Here is a 26,191-nt window from a genome sequence, read left to right as displayed (position 1 = left end):
GAGTGCAGTAAAACAAGATTTATTTGTTGCCCAAGGATAAAATCACAATTCCTAGAAGTAACATTGGGGAAGGTTCATCAGGATCATTTTGGTGGGGAGGTATGTAGTCCAGCAATAGGCAGTCCTGAGGGTAGGTAAATGTGCAACCAGTTGGACCGGATCCCAGCCAACCAGCAGAGGGGGACCCCAAGAAGAAACACCAGGAGAAATGGCCATGCTGCTGGGACCAGCGTGGAATGCAGGGCCCGGAAGTGACGTCAACCTAAAGTGACCAGGGCCAACATGGAATGCAAGTTCCCGGAAGTGACAACGCTGGCCCCGGTCACTCATGGTTGACGTCACTTCCACGATTTTATCCTTTGGTAACAAATAAATCTTGTGTTACTGCACTTAGAAGCTGGATTGGCTGGATTTTGTTTCTTTACTGTTGTCTGATAGCTCACTGTGTTATGTTAGGAAAAAATATTTCAATCAATTGGGAAATGAGGGATAACATTGTGCTCAGGCATATATAGCTCTTATGCAGAGAGATGATGTGATCACTTATAATATAAGTAAATAAGTTAAAAAAATGTATTCATAATATATTTTTTTAATCTATACACAAATGTTTTGCCTTTAAATTCTAGTTTTTAACTAAATGGGTTGATTTACAAGGTGAATCTCTTACAATCACTTTAAATAAAGGGATGTTTACCGCAATCCAAATTGCATGAAAAGTCTAAATAACTGTTCAAATATATGACTCTAAAATTAAGCTTGGCTATAATGAAAAATATTTGGTAAATAAAGTTAATTAATTAATGAAAAAAAAAAATAGAATGTATGCATCAAAATGGAAGGGTACATGGGGGTAAAGCAGTCTACAAAGAAAGCATTGCCACTGTCATTTGTTACAGAAATGGTGCTGTATATCCTATTAAGGACTGCCATTTTGGCACGTGTACATTTATATAGAGATACTATTTTTTATTTTATTGAATAATAGAATGAACAAGGAAAGGTTTACGGATACACAAGGATGATGCCTCAGAGTAATTTCTGAATATCAACATTTTCCTGTACAAAGTCAATTACTTTACATTTCAGATGTTCGCATTAAATATAACACTTCAAATCAAAGCTGATGTATCCAAAATATCCTTGTTCTTTATTACAATACCTTGGGTATAAGTTAACTTTCCCCAGTTCTAACATGTTTATGGCCAACTATTCTTGCTACTGGCAAAAATGACTGCAATATGTAAGGACAGAATATTCAAGCTTCCTGGGTGGGGACATTAATACTGACTAAGATGGTCATCCTCCCTCATATGTATACTGTATCTATTTTATGCATTACCTATCCCTGTTCTACCTTCACATCTCTGGAATCTATAAAAGGTTGTGAATACCTACAATTGTGGAAATAAGTGACCTTGTATCTGTAGGCGCTGCATGTACGCACTAAATTGTGGAAGCAAATTGCGCTTAAAACTGATATCAAGGTGCTTTTGGGTGCTATAATAATCATCCATAAAACCTTTAGATTCTTTCTGGATCCCAATATTTTTGGCATTAACGTCGCCATTGCTGAGCCTTGCACGACATTCCTCTGCCCTCCATTGCCCTTACTACATACATACAGAACTGTGCAAAGGTCTTAGGAAGGTGTGAAAAATGCTGCAAATTAGGAACGTTTTCAGAAATAGAAGTGTTAATAATTTATTTGTATCAATTAACAAAATGGAAAGTAAATGAACAGGAGATAAATCCAAATCAAATAAATTTTTGGTGTGACCACCCTTTGCCTTCAAAACAGCATCAATTCTTCAATTGTTATAGGTACACTTACAGGCAGTTTTCAAAGGAACTTAGCATGTAGGTTGCTCAAAACATCTTGGAGAACTAATTACAGATCTTCTGTGAATGTAGACTGTCTCAAATCCTTCTGTCTTTTCATGGTATCCCACACAGACTCAATGATGTTGAGAGCAGGGCTCTGTGGGAGCCAAATCATCACTTCCAGGATTCCTTGTTCTTCTTTACACTGTATTATTATTATACAAGATTTATATAGCGCCAACAGTTTGCCCAGCGCTTTACAGTGTGGGGGAAGACAATACAGTTACAGTACAATTCAAAACAGGAGGATTTAGAGGGCCCTGCTCATTAGAGCTTACAATCTAGAAGGGAGGGTCAAGTGAAACAAAAGGCAGTAACCGAGGGGGATTGGCAGATGGATAAAAGGGAGGTAGAGTTGTTAGGTGTGGGTAGGATAGGCTTCTCTGAAGAGGAGGGTTTTCAGAGATCGCCTAAAAGCTAATAGATAGACTGTAGATCGTTTTTAATGACATTGGAAGCCCTTCGTAAACAAACTGCCTTTTGCTACAGCCAAATATGTCAAATTTTGACTCGTTAGTATCTGCACCCACTGCCATTTTTCTGCACTCTAGTTCCTATGTTTTCACGCATAGTTGAGTCGTTTAGCCTTTTTTTCCATGTCCTATGCATGAAAATGTAGGAATTGGGCTGCAGGAAAATGTCAGCAAGTGCTCTGGACTGATGAGTTGAAGGCAAAGAGTGGTCACGCCAAATATGGATTTGGATTTCTCTTCTGTTTATTTACTTTTTATTTTGTTAATTGATAAAAATAAACTATTAACACTTCTTTCTTTTTTTTTTCACACCTTTCTAAGACGTTTGCATAGTACTGTAGATTTTAAAATAGGAAGCAGTGGGTACAGTAAGTTCGAAACTAGTATTCTTGTAATATTCTAAAACTTTTTACAGACCTCTGTTCTACTCACAGACTCTAGACTTCTAGAAATACCGTTGTATTTGGTATTTTTTTTTTTAACTTTATGGATTTAAGATTATGCCATCATCAGAGGACTCCTCTCCCTTTTCAACAATCAATGAAGAAATCTGAAGCGCATTTCTCTCACTTACAAACATTTTTCTAACCCTGACTATTCAACATAGTCAGGGAACCTACTATGTACCTTCCACTGAACACTGGGGAAAAATAATTAGACTTCACCTTAACTACACAGCAATGACACTACATAATACAATAGTCCCTCAAAGCCTAAAGAAGCATAACTCACTGGAAATCGGTGAAGAAAATTCTTAGTATGACACCCCACATAGCCTATCCACAATCTCCCCCAGACACTCCCACTTAGCTGGAGAGAATATGACCATATTGGATCATTGACACATAAATGATAAATGATATAAAATAAAAGGTAGCGCAGAATCCCCCAATGTAAAGTTATAAACAATTATGTGACTTTATTCAAAATATGCAAAAAAGTGATGTGAAACAATATATCATTATATCAAGTATACTGTATATATGATCTCATTTTATATATAGAAAACAAAGTCCATATATCAGAAAATACAGTGATGAGTGCCGCCACTTCCACTGCTGTGAACCACGTGCCGTTAAGGGAGAGCGGTTACCAGATATCCATGACCCCCCACTACAGAGTTGTCATGGTAAGCATATTTGTAAAGCCCATCCGGTATTCGGTCTCCACCAATGCCTCCAGCTCATTTTACCACTCACGCAAAAGTGCAACAGCACTTTGTATAAAATACAATACCAGCAAAAGGTATGTGATAGCACAATGGAAAAACAACATACTTCTTGAATGAGGTCTTTCACTTCCTAACCTCAATCCATCTTTTTTTTCCATCCCAGATCATGCTCTTGCTGTGTTGGGAATAGGGATTGACCATTGACCACATGTAACCCAAATGTTTCTTACACATACCATGATTGTGGCCAGATTGTCAATAGCAAGGTTGTGGAGACAAAATACCTCCTCCTTGTTAAACACAATGATGCAGGTTGTTTTTACACATGCCCACTTTGAATGTTTATTTACTAATGTACAATGTAAGGGACCTGTTTTCCCAAAGAGGAAATTTTTATACAAATAATGGTCCCTCTTTTAGATGCAACCATTGCTTGCAATTACTTTTCCAATCTTTGCAAAGCAGCACTGCAGAAAGTATTGCAACAAGTGTGATGACGGCTGTCTTCCCTAATCAGATTTACATTTAAATCCCCACTTTTTTGGTTCTACACAGCCCTTCAAATGCATAAATGCTCACAATTACAGAAGTGCTTAAAAAATATGAGGATCTGCATGACAAAACCTTCTAGAAGACTTTAATGTTTGCTTTAGGATAGTGTATTAGCCCTCATTTACATTGCTGCGTTCCAACGCACCAGTTGCAACACACTAAAAGTCTAACCTACTCATAAACAAACAGTGTCAGCTACCATGTCAACTCTGCAGTGTGTTTTGAAAAATATAACGTGTTAAGTTTCTGTGTTTTAGTACATTGGAAGTCCAATGGCACCATGTTACTTGCATTTTAAAGCGTTGGCAACATGTATTGAAAAGTCTTGGTCAATAGCTGTTAACCCTACCTATGCCAAATCTAAATTAAAGAACACATTGAAAAAATGCATCAAAATGTACATTACCACACAAGGGAAATGTTTGTTGAAGTGCACCTGCCTAACACTAAAGAAAAAGCATTCACATCTATTCACACATAGATCTAAATGGGCCCTTATTTTTGGGTAAAGAGTTCTAAACGAGCATTGCGTAGATTGGGTTGTGTATGCAAGTTGAGAAATCTATCACTCACAAGGTGGGCACACTCTAGAATCTTTTTCATCTAGGGTTAAATACTAATGTAAGGGCAATAGCATACAATTCTGAAACACACTACACTATACAATTCTGAAACACACTACACTGAAACTGCCCTCAGAATGTACTGCATTTTACAACATCACAATAAAAAATCAAATATAAAAATACCAATTGCCAGTAACCAATATAAAAGTGCAACTATTTGTCCAGACATCACATGTTCTTAAAGAGGATATCCAGTTATTTTTTTGTTTATTAAAAGTCAGCAGCTAAGCCCCCGTTCACACTAAGGCGACCTGTGAGGCGACCTGGTCGCCTCACAGGTCGCCGTAGGTCGCCTCCCATAGGGAAGCTGCGGACCCGTTCTAATAGGAGTGACACAAGTCGCTCCGACTTAGAAAAAGGGTCCGGAGCTACTTTGGGGCGACCAGGAGGCGACCGCCATAGACTTCAATGTTATGAAGTCCGTGGCGGCCGCTCCGAGGTCACGGCGCGCTGCTTGCACCGCGACCTCCGAAGGTAGCGTTGCCGCTATGTGAACGGGGGCTAAAAAACTGTTTGTTGCTGCTGACTTTTAATAAACAAACACTCACCTGTCACAGGATCCAGCAATGTCCTCATCTGATCCATCCCTTCCCTCCATCTTCTGTCCCCGATACTTGCATCTCAACTTTGGGTATCCGTCTGTGACAGCTTGCAGCTTCACAGCTAGGTGTCCACTGCACATGTATGAGCCGCGCTGGGCATCGTGAATGGTCCCACAGTCTTCTTGGACCTGTGACGTGTCCCAGAAGACAGCAGGTGAGGGAGGGGGAGAGGAGAACTTCCACTTAGATCACCTAAGCGATCCAATTGGAAGTGGGAGTGGGTACCTGGCAATACCAGTTACCGGCTCTCCCCCAAAACTAAAAGTGCCTTTGCTAAAGAGGAGGGGGATGTGGCTTTAAAGTGGACAAAGATTCAGCTAAGTGACAGCAGTTGCTGCTTTAAGCTGATCCCCCCAGCATCTCTCAGCACATCTTACTGCATCAAGATTATTCCCTGGACCACTGCATGAGGGGCAGTATTTTAACCACTTCTGGACTGGAAGATTTTCCCCCTTAATGACCAGGCCATATTTTTCGATTCAGCACTGCGTTACTTTAACAGACAATTGCACGGTCGTGCGACGCTGTACCCAAATAAAATTGATGTTCTTTTTTTTTCCACAAATAGAGCTTTCTTTTGGTGGTATTTGATCACCTCTGCGATTTTATTTTTTGTGCTATAAAAAAAAAGTGCAACAATTCTGAAAAAAAAACAATATTTTTCACTTTCTGCTATATAACATTCTCAAAAAAAAAATTTAAAAATCAAAATGTTTTAACATTTTTGGCCAATTTGTTTTCTGCTACATATTTTTGGTAAAATAAAATAGCAATAAGCGTATTTTGATTGGTTTGCGCAAAAGTTATTGCGTCTAATAACTACGGGAAAGATTTATGTCATTTTTATTGTTTTTTTTTACTAGTAATGGTGGCGATCTGCGATTTTTTTTTTGCGGGACTGTGGCATTGCGGTGGACAGATCAGACCCCTAACTGACATTTTTGCCACTTTTGGGGGGACCAGTTACATTACTACAGTAATCAGTGCTAAAATTATGCACTGTTACTGCAATAATGACATTGGCAGGGAAGGGGTTAACACTGTGGGTGATCAAGGGGTTAAATGTGAGCCGAGGGGAGGGATTCTAACTGTGGGGCATGGCTTGTGAAATGATCACAGAGACCTGTGATACTATATAGCAGGATCACAGGGGCTCTGTGATCATTCCAGAGAGAAGAACGTTCAGCTGTGTTTACAACAGCTGACCGTTCTTCTATCTCAGCTGGGAATGATCGCGGGTGTCAGACAGCAATCGGAGCCGTCTGCCCCGTGCATTGGAGTCCCCGCTGCCGAGTCCCCTAGCTGCAGGCGCGCGACCAACGTAGGTCTACTTTGGTTCGCGCAGGAGAGCCGCACTGCCGCAGTAAATAGGCAGCAGGTGGTCGGGAACCGGTTAAATTAGAAAAACTTGTTGCAGTGGCAAAAGCAACTTTATTAGAGAAATAAACAGAATTTAAAAAAACTCATTCCATAAATAAACCATTAGGGTTATACTTCTAGCCTTGACATGTGGAAAAGAATGCAAACATTCTATTTGTTTTCACTAGCTCTGGATCAAACTAATTTACACAGCTGAGTGATTTTTGTTCAGTTGTTCATCATATCATAGGAATACAAATTCCCACAATACAATGCAGATTTTCTATAAAAACTGGCATGGAAAACATGCAGTTTATACATGTAGCACTGTCCCCGTAGGGCCTGCTGTATGATGACTTGTTGGGCCTCCTCTGATTACCAGCACACAGTCACTTAAGGAACTGTTCACACATCCCTCTTTACTCCCAATGGCTCGTCCCACAATAAACAGTCCAGGGGTATTGGTTTTTAGTGTTTATTTTGGAACTTGGATGGGAGAAAGGAATAGTGGTATACTCCAACTATAACTATTCACAATGGATAATGACAACGCTCACTCGGCCTCACCAGGTTGCTGGTGGAAGCAGCTGTACTGCCTAATCCTTACTACAACATATATGGAAAGAGTTTAGTCTTCTCGCTCTTCTCTCTCCAGCAATAGACTTGGTGAATCTATATTATCTTTGGGACACTCACTAGGATCCCATTGACTGACACCTGTCCACTGACTCTTCTAGCTGCAGGGGTGCCCCCCCCCCTCAGGTCAGGCCCCTTGACACAGATCTGTACTCACTGTTCTCCAGAATCAGATCCTCCAGTGTCTCCCCTTTCAGTCAGCTTCACCGAACCTCTGGGTTCAGTTCTTCACTAGCACTCTCCAGGCCCTCAGGTTGACTACCTGAGGCCGCATAACCCCTCTACAGAGGAGGAGGCAGCTGCCCTCTCCCTCTGGGACTCCACTATCCAGCCAAAACACCCCAAGCACATGTGCTACTACTTTGAGGCGACCTGTGATCCGACCTGTCCCATATACTTCAATGGGAGTCGCCTCCTTATCTTAATTGACACAACTTGTTATCAGACTTTCCAGGAAGAAGAAAGAGATTAGCCAGGCATTCCCCACATTTCAGCCATGCCTATAATGGAATATATATACCATTACATATATATATATATATATATATATATATATATATATATATATATTAATATATATATAATGGTATATATATTCCATTATCTCTGCTTGGTCTGTGTGAGTGGCACTGGTGGACACAGATAAGTGGCACTGGTGGACACTGATTCATGGCACTGATACGTGGCACTGATATGTGGCACTGGTGGACACTGATTCGTGTCACTGGTGGACACTGATTCGTGGCACTGATACGTGGCACTGATACGTGGCATTGGTGGACACTGATACGTGGCACTGATACATGGCACTGATACGTGGCACTGGTGGACACTGATATGTGGCACTGATACGTGTCACTGGTGGACACTGATACGTGGCACTGATATGTGGCACTGGTTGACACTGATTCGTGGCACTGATACGTGGCACTGGTGGACACTGATTCGTGGCACTGATATGTGGCACTGGTGGACACTGATATGTGGCACTGGTGGACACTGATTCGTGGCACTGATACGTGGCACTGGTGGACACTGATTCAGGGCACTGGTTGCAGTGGCACTGGTGGACACATACGTGGCACTGGTGGGCAGTGGCACTGGTGGACACTGATACGTGGCACTGGTGGGCAATGAGGAAATGAGTAAAAAAAAACAGAAAAGGGGAATTAGGTCACAACACATCATATTCTGATTGGCCAAACACAAAGTCGTCTGTTATATAAGTCCTGCAAAATAATTCACAAGTTGCGGTAAAATCGCGGTAAATCGCGGTGAATCGCTGTAAAATCGCTGTAAAAAGTCGCTCCGACATGGGGCGACTTTATGGTCGTGGCAGTGTGAACCGGCTCTTAGATGACATGTTTTTTATTATTTGTCTGTCTTAACAAACACAAACTACATTTTCATTCAATATATAGCAGCCCCAAATTGAGGTTTTATCCAGTGACACTGACTATATTTTTGTATCTAAAAGCGACAATTCATAATATTGTTTTTGAGCAGACCAAACCCATTAAATACCCAATGCATTAGAACTAAACTACTAAAGCACTCAGATTGAGATTTATTTTGTTCAAGTAGATTTGTGGCTGAGAAATGCATTTCAGAAGGCTTACTGGTAGCCCCCTTACTTTTTCAATATTATAAAAATGTAACAAAATTAAAGAGTGACCCCCAAAATCAAAAAACAAAATATACTCAGTCTGGCATACCAGGCTATGTGGACTGTATCATCTTAGGAAGAGAGCAAAAGGTTTGCAAGCCCTCTGCTTCCCCTAAACCAGCAGCCTGGTGTTTGACATTGATGATGGACATTGGGCTTTTCTACACATGCTCCAAAAGGTGGTGCAGTAATCAGTAAAAGTAATACCAAACTGTCCTATACTATACTATCTACTTTCCTATACTTTGTTCTCGTACAATGTAAAGGGGTCCCATGGTCTCAACAAAATAAACTTTTTTGGGCACAACAATACTGAAAAAGTAATTGTAAATAAAAAATAATTGGCCTCTTTTGCACATGGTTATATAGTTAGATTGAGAAAAAAAAAACCTAAAACAGTGCATATCTATTGAGTTCAACAAAAAATACACATATATTTGCATTCTCAAAATCCAAGTCTACCTCTGATTAAGAGAAAAACAAAAATCCCTTCCTGTATGAGGAATTTAAACCTATTTTTCTTTGGTTGCATGTCCTTGCATATCTGACATCTGATATCACCTGAAGTAAAGAACTTGCAACTGAATTTACTATATGGACCATTTATATACTGTACGCATTCAAAATGTTCATATTCTCTTTAATCTACTTTTCTCAAAGATAATTAAATCCAGTTCAGTTAATATTTCCTTGTAGATGAGGTCCTTCATATCCTAATTACATTTTAGTTTAATTGTTTTTCTCTGTATCCTTTCCAGTACTATTTTTGTGTGGGCTGTGGTGTTCAAATAAAAATGTAATTGACATGTTACTAGTTCTTTGTATAGGGGCAAGATTAATCCTCTCTCTCTATTATGTCTGCCTGTTTTAAAAGTTTATTTCACCTTTTAGACTGGTTTCACGTTACACCCATATTTAGATGCAAAGCCACAAGCACTCCACAACAATGCATTTTCAGTGTTTGTTATGAAGACACACAGCATAAGAAACCAATGTTTCAGAGTCTCAAAGGGTCCCTTTTTTAAGGAAACATAGTGACAATACTCATATGCATACATAGCACACAACTGTATATCCTGATGTAGCCAATAGCAACCTATGTAACGCCCTGCTATGATATCATAATAATGTTATAACTTTGCCAAACAGCTAAAAAATAAAATAAAATAGAGTTAAACATAGAAATAGTAAAAAAAATAGAAATATAAAATGTGCTAAATACCTCCTCCAAGCTTCTATTTGAACCCCATGCACTCATATTTAGGATGTAACAAAAAGCATGGTCTCATTCTTCAACCCCCTCCCCTTTCCTGAATGACATGGTGCTTTTTCATTAACCACTTAAGCCCCGGAAGATTTTACCCCCATTCCGACCAGGGGGTATTTTGCGATTCGGCACTGCGTGACTTTAACGGACAATTGCGCGGTCGTGCGACACTGTACCTAAACGAATTTGGCGTCCTTTTTTCCCACAAACAGAGCTTTCTTTTGGTGGTATTTGATCACCTGTGCGATTTTTTGATCACGCGCTATAAACAAAAAAAGAGCGTAAATTTTGCAAAAATAGTAATATTTTTCACATTTTTTTATATGAAATTCCCCCCAAAAAAAATGTAAAAATAAAATTTTTTAACATTTTCAGCCAATTTGTTTTATGCTACCTATGTTTGGTAAAAAAAATCGCAAAAAGCGTATTTTGATTGGTTTGCGCAAAAGTTATCGCGTTTACTAACAAAGGGAAAGATTTTTGTCATTTTTGTTGTTTTTTTTTTAACGCGTAATGGCGGCGATCTGCGATTTTTTTTGCGGTACTGTGACATTGCGGAGGACAGATCGGACCCTTGACTGACATTTTTGACACTTTTGGGGTTACCAGTGACATTTCTACAGTAATCAGTGCTATATATATGCACTGTTACTGTAAAAATACACTGGTAGTGAAGGGGTTAACTTTATTTGGGAGGGAGGGGCTGTGTGTGTCCCTAGGGGCATGCTTTCTACTGTGATTGGCTGTGGCTTGAGCTGTAAGGACACTGATCAACGGATCTACATAGTAGATCCATGTGATCAGTGTCTTTACAGCAAGGAGAATGACAGGTGGCTTGTTTACACAAGCTGCCTGACATTCTCCCTCTCCCCGCCGATCGCCGAGTGGCCGGCGGACATCGGGTCCGCTGGTCACACGCGCGGGGGGGTCCGTGACCACGCGGGAGTGGGAGCGCGCCTCCGGCGGCGCGCGCTCGCTCCCTAGACCCTCACAAGCAAGCAACATAGCCCTACGTTAGTTTGCCTGTGAGGAGCTGACCGCCGACGTAGATAGTCGTGCGGCTGTCGGCAAGTGGTTAATAAATGTGTTGTATTTTGAATTTAGCAGTCATCCAATGATTGAATACAATACTACAAGTCCCATCTGCCACTGTGGCAGATACAACACATGGAAAACACACCAGTGATCCCTCATCACTGTTTTTTAGCAGCACTTTTTACAGCCAGGTCTGTCCTTCTGTAAAGACCTGTATTTGGGGGAAGTGTTAGTAAGACCCTGAGTATTGCATCTGAGATGCACTAATCACAGTTGAAGTGCTCTGAAAGCCTAAAGGCAAAACCTGAATTAAATGAAATGTACGTTTTTTATTTTATTATTGTGGCTTCATTTATTACATTATAATTAGGGTTGAGCAGACACCTAGATGTCCGTGTTCGACGGGTTCGGCCGAACTTTAAAAAAAAGTCCGGGTCCGTGTCCCGGACTTTTACCGAACTTTTCCCGGACACCGAACCCCATTGAAGTCAATGGGGACCCGAACTTTAAGGCACTAAAATGGCTCTAAAACACCAAAGGAAAGGGCTAGAGTGCTGCAAATGGCAGCAAAACGTAATTAAGAGCATGGCAAGTGCTCTGCAAACAAATGTGGATAGGGAAATAACTTAAAACAACAAAAAAAAACAGAAAAATAAAACAATGTTCTTCTTCATCTCTGAAGGACGAGGCCCATATGGAGTAGGAGGGAGGTTGAGGTGGTGGTGGATGTGGCGTTGACATAGGCATGCGCACAGGGTGTGCCGGGTGTGCCTGGGCACACCCTAATCACCTAGGGCACATAGCATTGCCAGTGAGGAGATGGGAAAGATCTCCCTCGGACCTGCTCTGCTCTATTTCTCTTTGCCTACAGGTACATGGCCCCAATACATTACTCTCCCTGCTGGCAAACACATGCATGTGTATTTCAACTTTGGGGTGCACACCTTAATGCAATAGGCTGCGCACACCTATGGGCGGTGTAGGTGGAAGCGGCGGTGGAGGAGGACCAGGGCCGGATTAAGAGCATCATGGGCTTGGTGCTGAGGATTTTGAAGGGCCTTAAGGGCCGTGCCTTGCCATGCACCCAGAGGAGGAAGGGTGCAGCCATGCATGCCTAATTCAACATGGGATGCTGTCTCTGAAGCCCATAAACACATCCATGCATCGGCAACTGTCCCTCCTTGTCCGGCCTTCGCGCTGTGTGGGGAGGTTCTGAGGGTGCTGCCTGGGGAAGCGAGCATAGAAGCCAGACTTCTGTGTTTACAAGTGACAGAAGAGCGGTAACAGTGAATATGGCCAACCCGGGGCCTATATAAAAGGTAGGGGCCTGGAGCTGCAGCTCCAATAGCCCCTACGTTAATCTGGCCCTGAGGAGGAGGACAAGGTAGCCAACACTGCTTCTTTTCACAAATTTTAAATGAGGGTACACCCCAAAAGAGTGAGAAAGAGCAAAAATGGAACAATGGGTGGGTAAGGTCGGTATCCATCGCTATTCTGCACAAGGTACGGAAAAGTCCCGTGGGATCCATGGCTGGTTCATTTTAATGAACGTGAGCTTGTCCACATTGTCTCTGGACAGGCGGCTGCGCTTGTGTGTTATAACGCCCCCCAGCCGTGCTAAATACCCGTTCAGATAATACACTGGCTGCAGGGCACGCCAGCACCTCCAAGGCGTAAAGGGCAAGCTCAGGCCATGTGCCCAATTTGGAGACCCAGAAGTTGAAGGGGGCAGACCCCTCATTCACTACATGTAGGCGTGTGCACACATACTGCTCCACCATGTTGGTAAAATGCTGCCTCCTGCTAAGACGTTCCATCTGAGCTGCTGGTGCTGCTGTTTGTTGTGGCGTGCTGACAAAGCTTTTCCACATTTCGGCCATGCTAACCCTGCCTTCTGAGGTGCTGGCGGTGCCCTGGTTGCGTTGGCGACCTCCTCCTCCTCTGCCTTGTGCTTCCACTGCGGCCCCGCTGTCAGATGGGAATGCCAGCAGCATGGCGTCTACCAGCGTGCGCTTGTACTCGCGCATCTTGCGATCGCGCTCCAGTGAGTGAATTAAGGACGGTACGTTGTCCTTGTAACGGGGATCCAGCAGCGTGGCCACCCAGTAATCAGCACAAGTTAGAATGTGGGCAACTCGGCGGTCGTTGTGGAGACACTGCAGCATGTAATCGCTCATGTGTGCCAGGCTGCCCAGAGGCAACGAAAGGCTGTCCTCTGTGGGAGGTGTATCGTCCGTGTCCTCTGTATCCCCCCAGCCACGCACCAGTGATGGCCATGAGCTGGCCTGGGTGCCACCCTGCTGTGAACATGGTTCCATCTCCTCCTCCAGCTCCTCCTCCTCCTCATCCTCCTCATCCTCCAGAACTGTGCCCCTGCTGGACAATTGTGTCCCTGGCGTTTGTGTGTGCAGGAACCCACCCTCGGAGCCCCTTGCGAATGACTGCCCTGAAAGCCTTGGAAATGTTACCTCTTCATCCTCCTCCTCCTCCTCATCCTGTGCCACATCCTCTTCCATCATCGCCCGAATTGTTTTTTCAAGGAGGCATAGAAGTGGGATAGTTAAGCTGAGAACGGCGTCATTGCCACTGGCCATGTTGGTGGAGTACTCAAAACAGCGCAACAAGGCACACAGGTCTCGCATGGAGGCCCAGTTATTGGTGGTGAAGTGGTGCTGTTCCGCAGAGCGACTCACGCGTGCGTGCTGCAGCTGAAACTCCACTATGGCCTGCTGCTGCTCGCACAGTCTTTCCAGCATGTGCAAGGTGGAGTTCCACCTTGTGGGCACGTCACATATGAGGCGGTGAGCGGGAAGGCCGGAGTTACGCTGCAGCGCTGCCAGGCGAGCAGCAGCAGGGTGAGAACGCCGAAAGTGCCCACAAACGGCCCGCACTTTCTGCAGCAGCTCTGACATATCCGGGTAGTTTTTAAGGAACCTCTGCACCACCAAATTCAGCACATGCGCCAGGCAAGGGATGTGCGTCAAACCGGCTAGGCCCAGAGCTGCTATGAGATTTCGCCCGTTATCGCACACCACCAGGCCGGGCTTGAGGCTCGCTGGCAGCAACCACTCATTTGTCTGCTGTTCCATGCTCCTCCACAACTCCTGCGCGGTGTGTGGTTTGTCCCCCAAACAGGCAAGTTGTAAAACTGCCTGCTGTCGTTTACCCCTGGCCGTGCTGAAGTTGGTGGTGAAGGTGTTACGCTGTCCGGATGAGGAGGCGGTAGAGGATGAGGAAGCGGAGTAGGAGGAGTTAGGAACAGGAGGCAAACTGAAGCGCCCTGCAATCCTCGGTGGTGGAAGGACATGCGCCAAATTGCTATCCGCCTCAGGCCCATCCGCCACTGCATTTACCCAGTGTGCCGTTAGGGAGATATAACGCCCCTGACCGTGCTTACTGGTCCACGTATCGGTAGTTAGGTGGACCTTGGCACAGATGGCGTTGCGCAGTGCACACCTGATTTTTTCCCCTACTTGGTTGTGCAGGGAAGGGATGGCTTGCCTGGAAAAGTAGTGGCGGCTGGGCACGACGTACTGTGGGACAGCCACCGACATAAGGTTTTTAAAACTGTGCGTCTCCACCAGACGGAATGACAGCATTTCAAAGGCCAATAATTTTGAAATGCTGGCATTCAGGGCCAGGGATCGCGGGTGGGTAGGGGGGTACTTCCTCTTCCTCTCAAGTGTTTGGGAGATGGAAAGCTGAACGCTTCCACGGGACATTGTGGAGATGGTTGTTGGTGACCCAGGTGGTGGTGTTGCTGACAGATCGTCTGTTTGCGGGGTGGCAGGTGCCGGTATCACAACAGATGTGGCTGGAGCGGCCGAGACTGCAGCAGAAGAGGAAGCAGGATGAGCCAGAGACGTTTCTTGGTTTTGAAGGTGTGTACTCCACTGCAGCTCGTGCTTTGCACTTAGATGCCTGATCATGCAGGTTGTGCTCAGGTTGAGAAGGTTTATGCCTCGCTTCAAGCTCTGATTGCACAGGGTGCAAACCACTCGTGTCCTGTCATCAGCACATTTTCTAAAGAACTTCCACGCTAGAGAACTCCTTTGAGCTGACTTTGGTGCGCTCGTTCCCTTGCTGCGTTGGGCAGTAGTGGGCGTAGTGTCTAGAGCACGGCCGCTCCGCTTCTGCACCCTGCTCCCTCTTCTGCTGTGCTGGTGGCTCTGTGCGACCACCGCCTCTTCCTCCAAACTACTCAGGTCACCTGCATGACGTTCATTCCATGTGGGGTCAAGGACCTCATCGTCCTCCACATCATCTTCCACCCAGTCTTCACCCCTGCCCTCCTTGTCGGTCTCCACAATGCTGAACGCCGCAGCAGTTGGCACCTGCGTTTCGTCATCATCGGAGACGTGCTGCGATGATCCTTGCATGTACTCATCTTGAGAAATAAGTGGTTGGGCATCGCTGCACTCAATCTCTTCCACTTCTGGGGCAGGGCTAGGTGGATGGCCCTGGGAAACCCTGCTGACAGAGTCATCAAAAAGAAGAAGAGACTGCTGTATGGCTTGGGGCTCAGACTGCTTGCCTGATTTGCAAGGGGGTGAGGTGAAAGACGGTTGGACATCGGCTGCAGGTGCCAACTCTGACCTTTCTGCAGTAGACTGGGTGGGAGACAATGTGAAGGAACTGGAGGCACTGTCAGCAGCAAACCAATCTACTATCGCCTCCACTTGTTCTGGCCTCATCACTTCTAGGGGCGTATGATGCCCTACCAAATACTGATGCAGGTTCTGTCGCCTACTCACACTTGAGGAAGGTGTTTCACTTGTGCGTGTAGCTGGCACAGATCGACCACGTCCTCTCCTTGCAACAGGAGCTCTACCAGCAGCACCACGACCCAGGCCACGGCCCTTATTTGACGGTCTCCTCATATTTCTGTAATTTAAGATCTTGCCCTAGAAAGGTTTTTATTGAATAGCGGAATAGGAAATATGATCCAAAAAAGTGTATGTATCTCACATGTACAAAACCACACTAGGCCCCAATTACTATTGTTTCTACCCCTAAAAGGATGGATGAGGAGTAGGAGGAGTATGGAACAGACAGCACCCTCAAATCTTCAGAAGTATGAGATGAACCTCAAAAACTTGGAAAGGTGGATCTCACACGTACCGACACAGACTATCCCGCAATTCAATTGATCCTCAAAGGTTTTTACTGAATAGCGGAATAGGAAATATAATCAAAAAAAGTGTATGTATCTCGCACGTACACCACCACACTAGGCCCCAATTACTATTGTTTGTACCCCTAAAAGGATGGTTGAGCAGTAGGAGGAGGAGTATGGAACAGGCAGCACCCTCAAATCTTCAGAAGTATGAGATGAACCCCAAAAACTTGGAAAGGTGGATCTCACACGTACCGACACAGACTATCACGCAATTTAATTGATCCCCAAAGGTTTTAATTGAATAGCGGAATAGAAAATATGATCAAAAAGAAAGTGTATGTATCTCACACGTACACCACCACACTAGGCCCCAATTAGTATTGTTTGTACCCCTAAAAGGATGGTTGAGCAGTAGGAGGAGGAGTATGGAACAGGCAGCACCCTCAAATCTTCAGAAGTATGAGATGAACCCCAAAAACTTGGAAAGGTGGATCTCACACGTACCGACACAGACTATCACGCAATTTAATTGATCCCCAAAGGTTTTAATTGAATAGCGGAATAGAAAATATGATCAAAAAGAAAGTGTATGTATCTCACACGTACACCACCACACTAGGCCCCAATTACTATTGTTTGTACCCCTAAAAGGATGGTTGAGCAGTAGGAGGAGGAGTATGGAACAGGCAGCACCCTCAAATCTTCAGAAGTATGAGATGAACCCCAAAAACTTGGAAAGGTGGATCTCACACGTACCGACACAGACTATCACGCAATTTAATTGATCCCCAAAGGTTTTAATTGAATAGCGGAATAGAAAATATGATCAAAAAGAAAGTGTATGTATCTCACACGTACACCACCACACTAGGCCCCAATTACTATTGTTTGTACCCCTAAAAGGATGGTTGAGCAGTAGGAGGAGGAGTATGGAACAGGCAGCACCCTCAAATCTTCAGAAGTATGAGATGAACCCCAAAAACTTGGAAAGGTGGATCTCACACGTACCGACACAGACTATCATGCAATTTAATTGATCCCCAAAGGATTTAATTGAATAGCGGAATAGAAAATATGATCAAAAAGAAAGTGTATGTATCTCACACGTACACCACCACACTAGGCCCCAATTACTATTGTTTGTACCCCTAAAAGGATGGTTGAGCAGTAGGAGGAGGAGTATGGAACAGGCAGCACCCTCAAATCTTCAGAAGTATGAGATGAACCCCAAAAACTTGGAAAGGTGGATCTCACACGTACCGACACAGACTATCACGCAATTTAATTGATCCCCAAAGGTTTTAATTGAATAGCGGAATAGAAAATATGATCAAAAAGAAAGTGTATGTATCTCACACGTACACCACCACACTAGGCCCCAATTACTATTGTTTGTACCCCTAAAAGGATGGTTGAGCAGTAGGAGGAGGAGTATGGAACAGGCAGCACCCTCAAATCTTCAGAAGTATGAGATGAACCCCAAAAACTTGGAAAGGTGGATCTCACACGTACCGACACAGACTATCACGCAATTTAATTGATCCCCAAAGGTTTTAATTGAATAGCGGAATAGAAAATATGATCAAAAAGAAAGTGTATGTATCTCACACGTACACCACCACACTAGGCCCCAATTACTATTGTTTGTACCCCTAAAAGGATGGTTGAGCAGTAGGAGGAGGAGTATGGAACAGGCAGCACCCTCAAATCTTCAGAAGTATGAGATGAACCCCAAAAACTTGGAAAGGTGGATCTCACACGTACCGACACAGACTATCACGCAATTTAATTGATCCCCAAAGGTTTTAATTGAATAGCGGAATAGAAAATATGATCAAAAAGAAAGTGTATGTATCTCACACGTACACCACCACACTAGGCCCCAATTACTATTGTTTGTACCCCTAAAAGGATGGTTGAGCAGTAGGAGGAGGAGTATGGAACAGGCAGCACCCTCAAATCTTCAGCAGTATGAGATGAACCCCAAAAACTTGGAAAGGTGGATCTCACACGTACCGACACAGACTATCACGCAATTTAATTGATCCCCAAAGGTTTTAATTGAATAGCGGAATAGAAAATATGATCAAAAAGAAAGTGTATGTATCTCACACGTACACCACCACACTAGGCCCCAATTACTATTGTTTGTACCCCTAAAAGGATGGTTGAGGAGTAGGAGGAGGAGTATGGAACAGGCAGCACCCTCAAATCTTCAGAAGTATGAGATGAACCCCAAAAACTTGGAAAGGTGGATCTCACACGTACCGACACAGACTATCACGCAATTTAATTGATCCCCAAAGGTTTTAATTGAATAGCGGAATAGAAAATATGATCAAAAAGAAAGTGTATGTATCTCACACGTACACCACCACACTAGGCCCCAATTACTATTGTTTGTACCCCTAAAAGGATGGTTGAGCAGTAGGAGGAGGAGTATGGAACAGGCAGCACCCTCAAGTCTTCAGAAGTATGAGATGAACCCCAAAAACTTGGAAAGGTGGATCTCACACGTACCGACACAGACTATCACGCAATTTAATTGATCCCCAAAGGTTTTAATTGAATAGCGGAATAGAAAATATGATCAAAAAGAAAGTGTATGTATCTCACACGTACACCACCACACTAGGCCCCAATTACTATTGTTTGTACCCCTAAAAGGATGGTTGAGGAGTAGGAGGAGGAGTATGGAACAGGCAGCACCCTCAAATCTTCAGAAGTATGAGATGAACCCCAAAAACTTGGAAAGGTGGATCTCACACGTACCGACACAGACTATCACGCAATTTAATTGATCCCCAAAGGTTTTAATTGAATAGCGGAATAGAAAATATGATCAAAAAGAAAGTATATGTATCTCACACGTACACCACCACACTAGGCCCCAATTACTATTGTTTGTACCCCTAAAAGGATGGTTGAGGAGTAGGAGGAGGAGTATGGAACAGGCAGCACCCTCAAATCTTCAGAAGTATGAGATGAACCCCAAAAACTTGGAAAGGTGGATCTCACACGTACCGACACAGACTATCACGCAATTTAATTGATCCCCAAAGGTTTTAATTGAATAGCGGAATAGAAAATATGATCAAAAAGAAAGTGTATGTATCTCACACGTACACCACCACACTAGGCCCCAATTACTATTGTTTGTACCCCTAAAAGGATGGTTGAGCAGTAGGAGGAGGAGTATGGAACAGGCAGCACCCTCAAATCTTCAGAAGTATGAGATGAACCCCAAAAACTTGGAAAGGTGGATCTCACACGTACCGACACAGACTATCACGCAATTTAATTGATCCCCAAAGGTTTTAATTGAATAGCGGAATAGAAAATATGATCAAAAAGAAAGTGTATGTATCTCACACGTACACCACCACACTAGGCCCCAATTACTATTGTTTGTACCCCTAAAAGGATGGTTGAGGAGTAGGAGGAGGAGTATGGAACAGGCAGCACCCTCAAATCTTCAGAAGTATGAGATGAACCCCAAAAACTTGGAAAGGTGGATCTCACACGTACCGACACAGACTATCACGCAATTTAATTGATCCCCAAAGGTTTTAATTGAATAGCGGAATAGAAAATATGATCAAAAAGAAAGTGTATGTATCTCACACGTACACCACCACACTAGGCCCCAATTACTATTGTTTGTACCCCTGAAAGGATAGTTGAGCAGTAGGAGGAGGAGTATGGAACAGGCAGCACCCTCAAATCTTCAGAAGTATGAGATGAACCCCAAAAACTTGGAAAGGTGGATCTCACACGTACCGACACAGACTATCACGCAATTTAATTGATCCCCAAAGGTTTTAATTGAATAGCGGAATAGAAAATATGATCAAAAAGAAAGTGTATGTATCTCACACGTACACCACCACACTAGGCCCCAATTACTATTGTTTGTACCCCTAAAAGGATGGTTGAGCAGTAGGAGGAGGAGTATGGAACAGGCAGCACCCTCAAATCTTCAGAAGTATGAGATGAACCCCAAAAACTTGGAAAGGTGGATCTCACACGTACCGACACAGACTATCACGCAATTTAATTGATCCCCAAAGGTTTTAATTGAATAGCGGAATAGAAAATATGATCAAAAAGAAAGTGTATGTATCTCACACGTACACCACCACACTAGGCCCCAATTACTATTGTTTGTACCCCTAAAAGGATGGTTGAGGAGTAGGAGGAGGAGTATGGAACAGGCAGCACCCTCAAATCTTCAGAAGTATGAGATGAACCCCAAAAACTTGGAAAGGTGGATCTCACACGTACCGACACAGACTATCACGCAATTTAATTGATCCCCAAAGGTTTTAATTGAATAGCGGAATAGAAAATATGATCAAAAAGAAAGTGTATGTATCTCACACGTACACCACCACACTAGGCCCCAATTACTATTGTTTGTACCCCTAAAAGGATGGTTGAGGAGTAGGAGGAGGAGTATGGAACAGGCAGCACCCTCAAATCTTCAGAAGTATGAGATGAACCCCAAAAACTTGGAAAGGTGGATCTCACACGTACCGACACAGACTATCACGCAATTTAATTGATCCCCAAAGGTTTTAATTGAATAGCGGAATAGAAAATATGATCAAAAAGAAAGTGTATGTATCTCACACGTACACCACCACACTAGGCCCCAATTACTATTGTTTGTACCCCTAAAAGGATGGTTGAGCAGTAGGAGGAGGAGTATGGAACAGGCAGCACCCTCAAATCTTCAGAAGTATGAGATGAACCCAAAAACTTGGAAAGGTGGATCTCACACGTACCGACACAGACTATCACGCAATTTAATTGATCCCCAAAGGTTTTAATTGAATAGCGGAATAGAAAATATGATCAAAAAGAAAGTGTATGTATCTCACACGTACACCACCACACTAGGCCCCAATTACTATTGTTTGTACCCCTAAAAGGATGGTTGAGCAGTAGGAGGAGGAGTATGGAACAGGCAGCACCCTCAAATCTTCAGAAGTATGAGATTGTGTTCACTGTACCCCACAAAGATTGTGTTCACTGCACCCCACAAAGATTGTGTTCACTGCACCTCAAAAAGGATTTTGTTCACTGCACCCCACAAAGATTGTGTTCACTGCACCCTAAAAGGATTTTGTTCACTGCACCCCAAAAAGATTGTGTTCACTGTACCCCCCAAAGATTGTGTTCACTGCACCCCACAAAGATTCTGTTCCCTGTACCCCACAAAGATTGTGTTCACTGCACCCCACAAAGGATTTTGTTCACTGCACCCCAAAAAGATTGTGTTCACTGCACCCCAAAAAGGATGTTGTTCAGTGCACCCCAAAAAGGATTGTGTTCACTGCACCCCAAAAAGATTGTGTTCACTGCACCCCACAAAGATTGTGTTCACTGCACCCCACAAAGGATTTTGTTCACTGCACCCCAAAAAGATTGTGTTCACTGTACCCCCCAAAGATTGTGTTCACTGCACCCCACAAAGGATTTTGTTCACTGCACCCCAAAAAGATTGTGTTCACTGTACCCCCCAAAGATTGTGTTCACTGCACCCTACAAAGATTCTGTTCACTGTACCCCACAAAGATTGTGTTCACTGCACCCCACAAAGGATTTTGTTCACTGCACCCCAAAAAGATTGTGTTCACTGCACCCCAAAAAGGATTTTGTTCACTGCACCCCAAAAAGGATGTTGTTCACTGCACCCCAAAAAGGATTTTGTTCACTGCACCCCAAAAAGATTGTGTTCACTGCACCCCACAAAGATTGTGTTCACTGCACCCCACAAAGGATTTTGTTCACTGCACCCCAAAAAGATTGTGTTCACTGCACCCCAAAAATGATTTTGTTCACTGCACCCCAAAAAGGATGTTGTTCACTGCACCCCAAAAAGGATTTTGTTCACTCCACCCCAAAAAGATTGTGTTCACTGCACCCCACAAAGATTGTGTTCACTGCACCCCAAAAAGGATTTTGTTCACTGCACCCCAAAAAGATTGTGTTCACTGCACCCCACAAAGATTGTGTTCACTGCACCCCAAAAAGGATGTTGTTCACTGCACCCCAAAAAGATTGTGTTCACTGCACCCCACAAAGATTGTGTTCACTGCACCCCACAAAGGATTTTGTTCACTGCACCCCAAAAAGATTGTGTTCACTGCACCCCAAAAAGGATGTTGTTCACTGCACCCCAAAAAGATTGTGTTCACTGCAGCCCAAAAAGATTGTGTTCACTGCAGCTCACACACAGAAAAATGGATGTGGATCACTGACACCTGCCTATCTCCTATCCCACACCACACAGCAATATCGATTGTAGTTTGTAGAACACAGTTTCCCTAAAATTCAGCAGCAGCAGCCTCTCCCTAACAGGATTGAGAAGAGATCGTAGATCAGGATTGAGTGCAGAGTCACCCCACCCCCCACACAGCAATATCGATTGTACTTTGTAGAAGACACTGACCCTATAATTCAGCAGACTCTATCCCTAAAATGCCTACAACTCGCCCTGCCTAAATACTCCGACCTGTCCCTCAATTCTATCCGGACACAAATGTTTTTTTCCTGCCTGTCTTTCCCTAATCAGCAGCCAGCACGTTGATGTGTGCTCTGTCCCTGATCTAAGCAGCAGAATGAAGACGCTGCGGCTGCCTGGAACTTATAAAGACTTGGTCACATGCTTCAGACGGCCAATCACAGCTACTGAGACATTTGCAGGCATGGCTGGGATGGCTTAAGGCACACCAGTTAAACGATTGTTGATTGGCTGTTGAAAGCCCGCCATGAAAAGAGCGCCAAAGCATGCAAAACCCGGAAATAAAACGACCGAACACGGATTTTTACCCGAACATACAGTAAAGTGTCCGTGTCCGTGTTCGGGTACAAAAAATCCAATTATTCGGTACGAACACGAATAATACAGTCCGTGTTCGCTCAACACTAATTATAATACATACATTATATTTTCAAAAGTTGGACTATGGCCTTAATTTAAGAAAATAACTTGTTATCTCGGAAACTGCAGAATTACGTTGCATAAGCATAGGCTTAGGCCCTTGTTAAATAAAGCTAACAAAATTGCTTTTGTCCTAGGCCATTGTACAAATCCAGACACTAATAAGTCTCTAAAAATTAGCAACAATGGTTTAGGAATAACTTTAGCACTTTCCTTTGTATGCACAGGGCTAAAGAGGATACTTAAAAGGTTTGCTCTCACTTTGTTCCCAGTGACAAATTTTGTGTTCTCATTTTAGTGGCCCGTGTGTGAAGGCCTTGTCTTTTACTATTATTACATTTAAAGCTTTTCAGCGTATGTCTCATTTGCTATTGCAATTTGCCATTTCTTCAGAATTTTTTGACAGCTTGGTTTCTCTTTAGCAGTTATTGTTGTTTTCTTTGTAACTTAGAAATGCTAAAAGTGTTCCATCAATTTTATTTGTTTTATTTATGCTTTTTTCTTATCATGTATAGATGTTAAAACTAGAAATACACAATGGAGGGGGATTTACTGAAACTGAAGCATACAAAATCTGCTGCAGCTTTGCATAGAAACCAAACAGCCTCCAGGTTTTATCGTCAAAGATTAACTGAACAAGCTGAAGTTAGAAGATGATTGGCTATCAAGCACAGCTGCACCAGATTCTGAGTGCTCCCATTTTAGTACTCTAACCCCCCCCCCCCCCCAATGTTTCTAACATTTTAATTCTTGCCCATGCAAAAAAAAAAAAAAAAAACCTTCAATGTATTTATATACAATTGATTTGAAACATTTAATTTTATGTTCTGTGGGTTACATTTTATGCCTACTCTGTGGTTTTAGGAGCATATAATTATGTTAGACATTTATGCCAGTCTATGGTAAATAAAATTCTTTTTTTATATGTCTTACAATTATTAGTGGTAAATTAGTGTTTAAAAATTTTGTATACTCTGGGAAAATATATTGATAGCATGAAACATCAATGAAATTCACTGACAGCTACACAACATTCACACTCCGATCTCTTTCAAAGCCCCGTGATGTGATAATATGTTTGTTATTTTAAAATCATATTTCAGTATGCCAATACATTAAACCAAGGATCCTGCTTTGCAATGCACCACTTAAAAAAGTAACATACTAAAGTGTATTGTGACACACTTTAAGAAAAGTTAATGAGGGTTTAAACTTTGGTGCATAGGCTGCCTATGTGTCATATTGTCAAAAGTACTGGGATACCTGCCTTTACACGCACATGAACTTTAATGGCATCCCAGTCTTAGTTCATAGGGTTTAATATTAAGTTGGCCCACCTTTCGCAGCTATAACAGTTTCAACTATTCTAGGAAGACTTTCTACAAGGTTTAGGTGTGTATCTATGGGAATGTTTGACCATTCTTCCAGTAGTGCATTTGTTAAGTCAGGCACTAATGTTGGACGAGAAGGCCTGGCTTGCAGTCTCCGCTCTAATTCATCCCAAAGGTGTTCTATCGGGTTGAAGTCAGGACTCTGTGCAGGACAGTCAACTTCCTCCACTCCAAACTCACTCATCTGTGTCTTTGTCTTTATGGACCTTGCTTTGGGCACTGGTGTTGGAACAGGAAGAAGCTATCCCCAAACTGTTCCCACAAAGCTGGGAGCATGAAATTGTCCAAAATGTCTTGGTATGCTGATGTCTTAAGAGTTTCCTTCACTGGAACTAAGGGATCAAGCCCAATCCCTGAAAGACAACTTTACACATTCCCCCTCCACCAAATGATTTGGCCTAGTGCACAAAGCAAGGTCCATAAAGACATGGATGAGAAGATGACACAAAAAAATAACAGTTTTATGGCCCCTCTGTAACTGTGACCGCCCCCCCCCCCCCCCACACACCCCGTCTATATTTTTCCCTCTGTCTTATCTCACTATGCTTGTTTTTTTTTTTTTTTTTACCATTGCCAAGTACATTTGTGTGTGTGTTTTTTTTAATTGCTTTTGTTTTATTTTGTTTTTCTCAGAGATTGTATCTTTCTTTACATTCTGCTAAAACTTTGGTGAATCAGTACTGCTAGGACTTTAAAGAAGGGGAATACACTGAAAGCTTGTCCTGAAAAATTGTATGTTAGTGCAAATAAAAAAGTGTCACGGGCAGTACTCAATTGTTTCTAAGACTACTTTGATGGTTCTGTTTATTATTGGTATTCAGTGAATGTATAAGGCATGGTATGCTCACCTTGTAGAGATGCTGATAGACACTATTTCTCTATCGTTCATTGACGGACACAGTCTCTGTTCTTCATAAAAGTAGGGTTATACTGCCCCCTGGAGGCGTAGGGGCAGTATAACCCTACTGTTATGAAGAACAGAGACTGTGTCCGTCAATGAACTTCAGAGAAAAGTATTTTACAGTAAAACAAAAATCCAATTATAATGCAATCAACTTAAAAGGCCATCAAAGATTCTCATGCAGTGTCGTTCTGGAAGCCTGCAATTGGATGACTCCAAATACTGTAAATGGAGTGAGCTGATGTGCAGAGAGATAAATCTCTAAGCTTCAGAATTCCTCACCAGAACCCTTCCAGAATGGATGGGTGAGTTTAAAAGTGGTTCATACAGTAAAAAGGCTCATGCACACTGGCACTTCTGTGTTTAGCTTTTCTAAAAGCAGAACACATTATATGGGAAGTAGAAACAACTTTTCTACCTCCCAGACCACTTTTTCTTACATTTAGATGTTCCTGCATTAAAGCAGGTGTAGATGCAATTATTTGCATTTGCTCACATTTACATATGTTAACATCCATTCAGTTATATGCAACTCTGAAAAATCAACACTAAATGGACTG

The sequence above is a fragment of the Pelophylax lessonae genome (genome assembly GCF_965119305.1).
Source record: "Pelophylax lessonae genome assembly, chromosome: 5".
Taxonomy (NCBI): domain Eukaryota; kingdom Metazoa; phylum Chordata; class Amphibia; order Anura; family Ranidae; genus Pelophylax; species Pelophylax lessonae.
Note: the sequence above shows the minus strand (reverse complement) of the source record.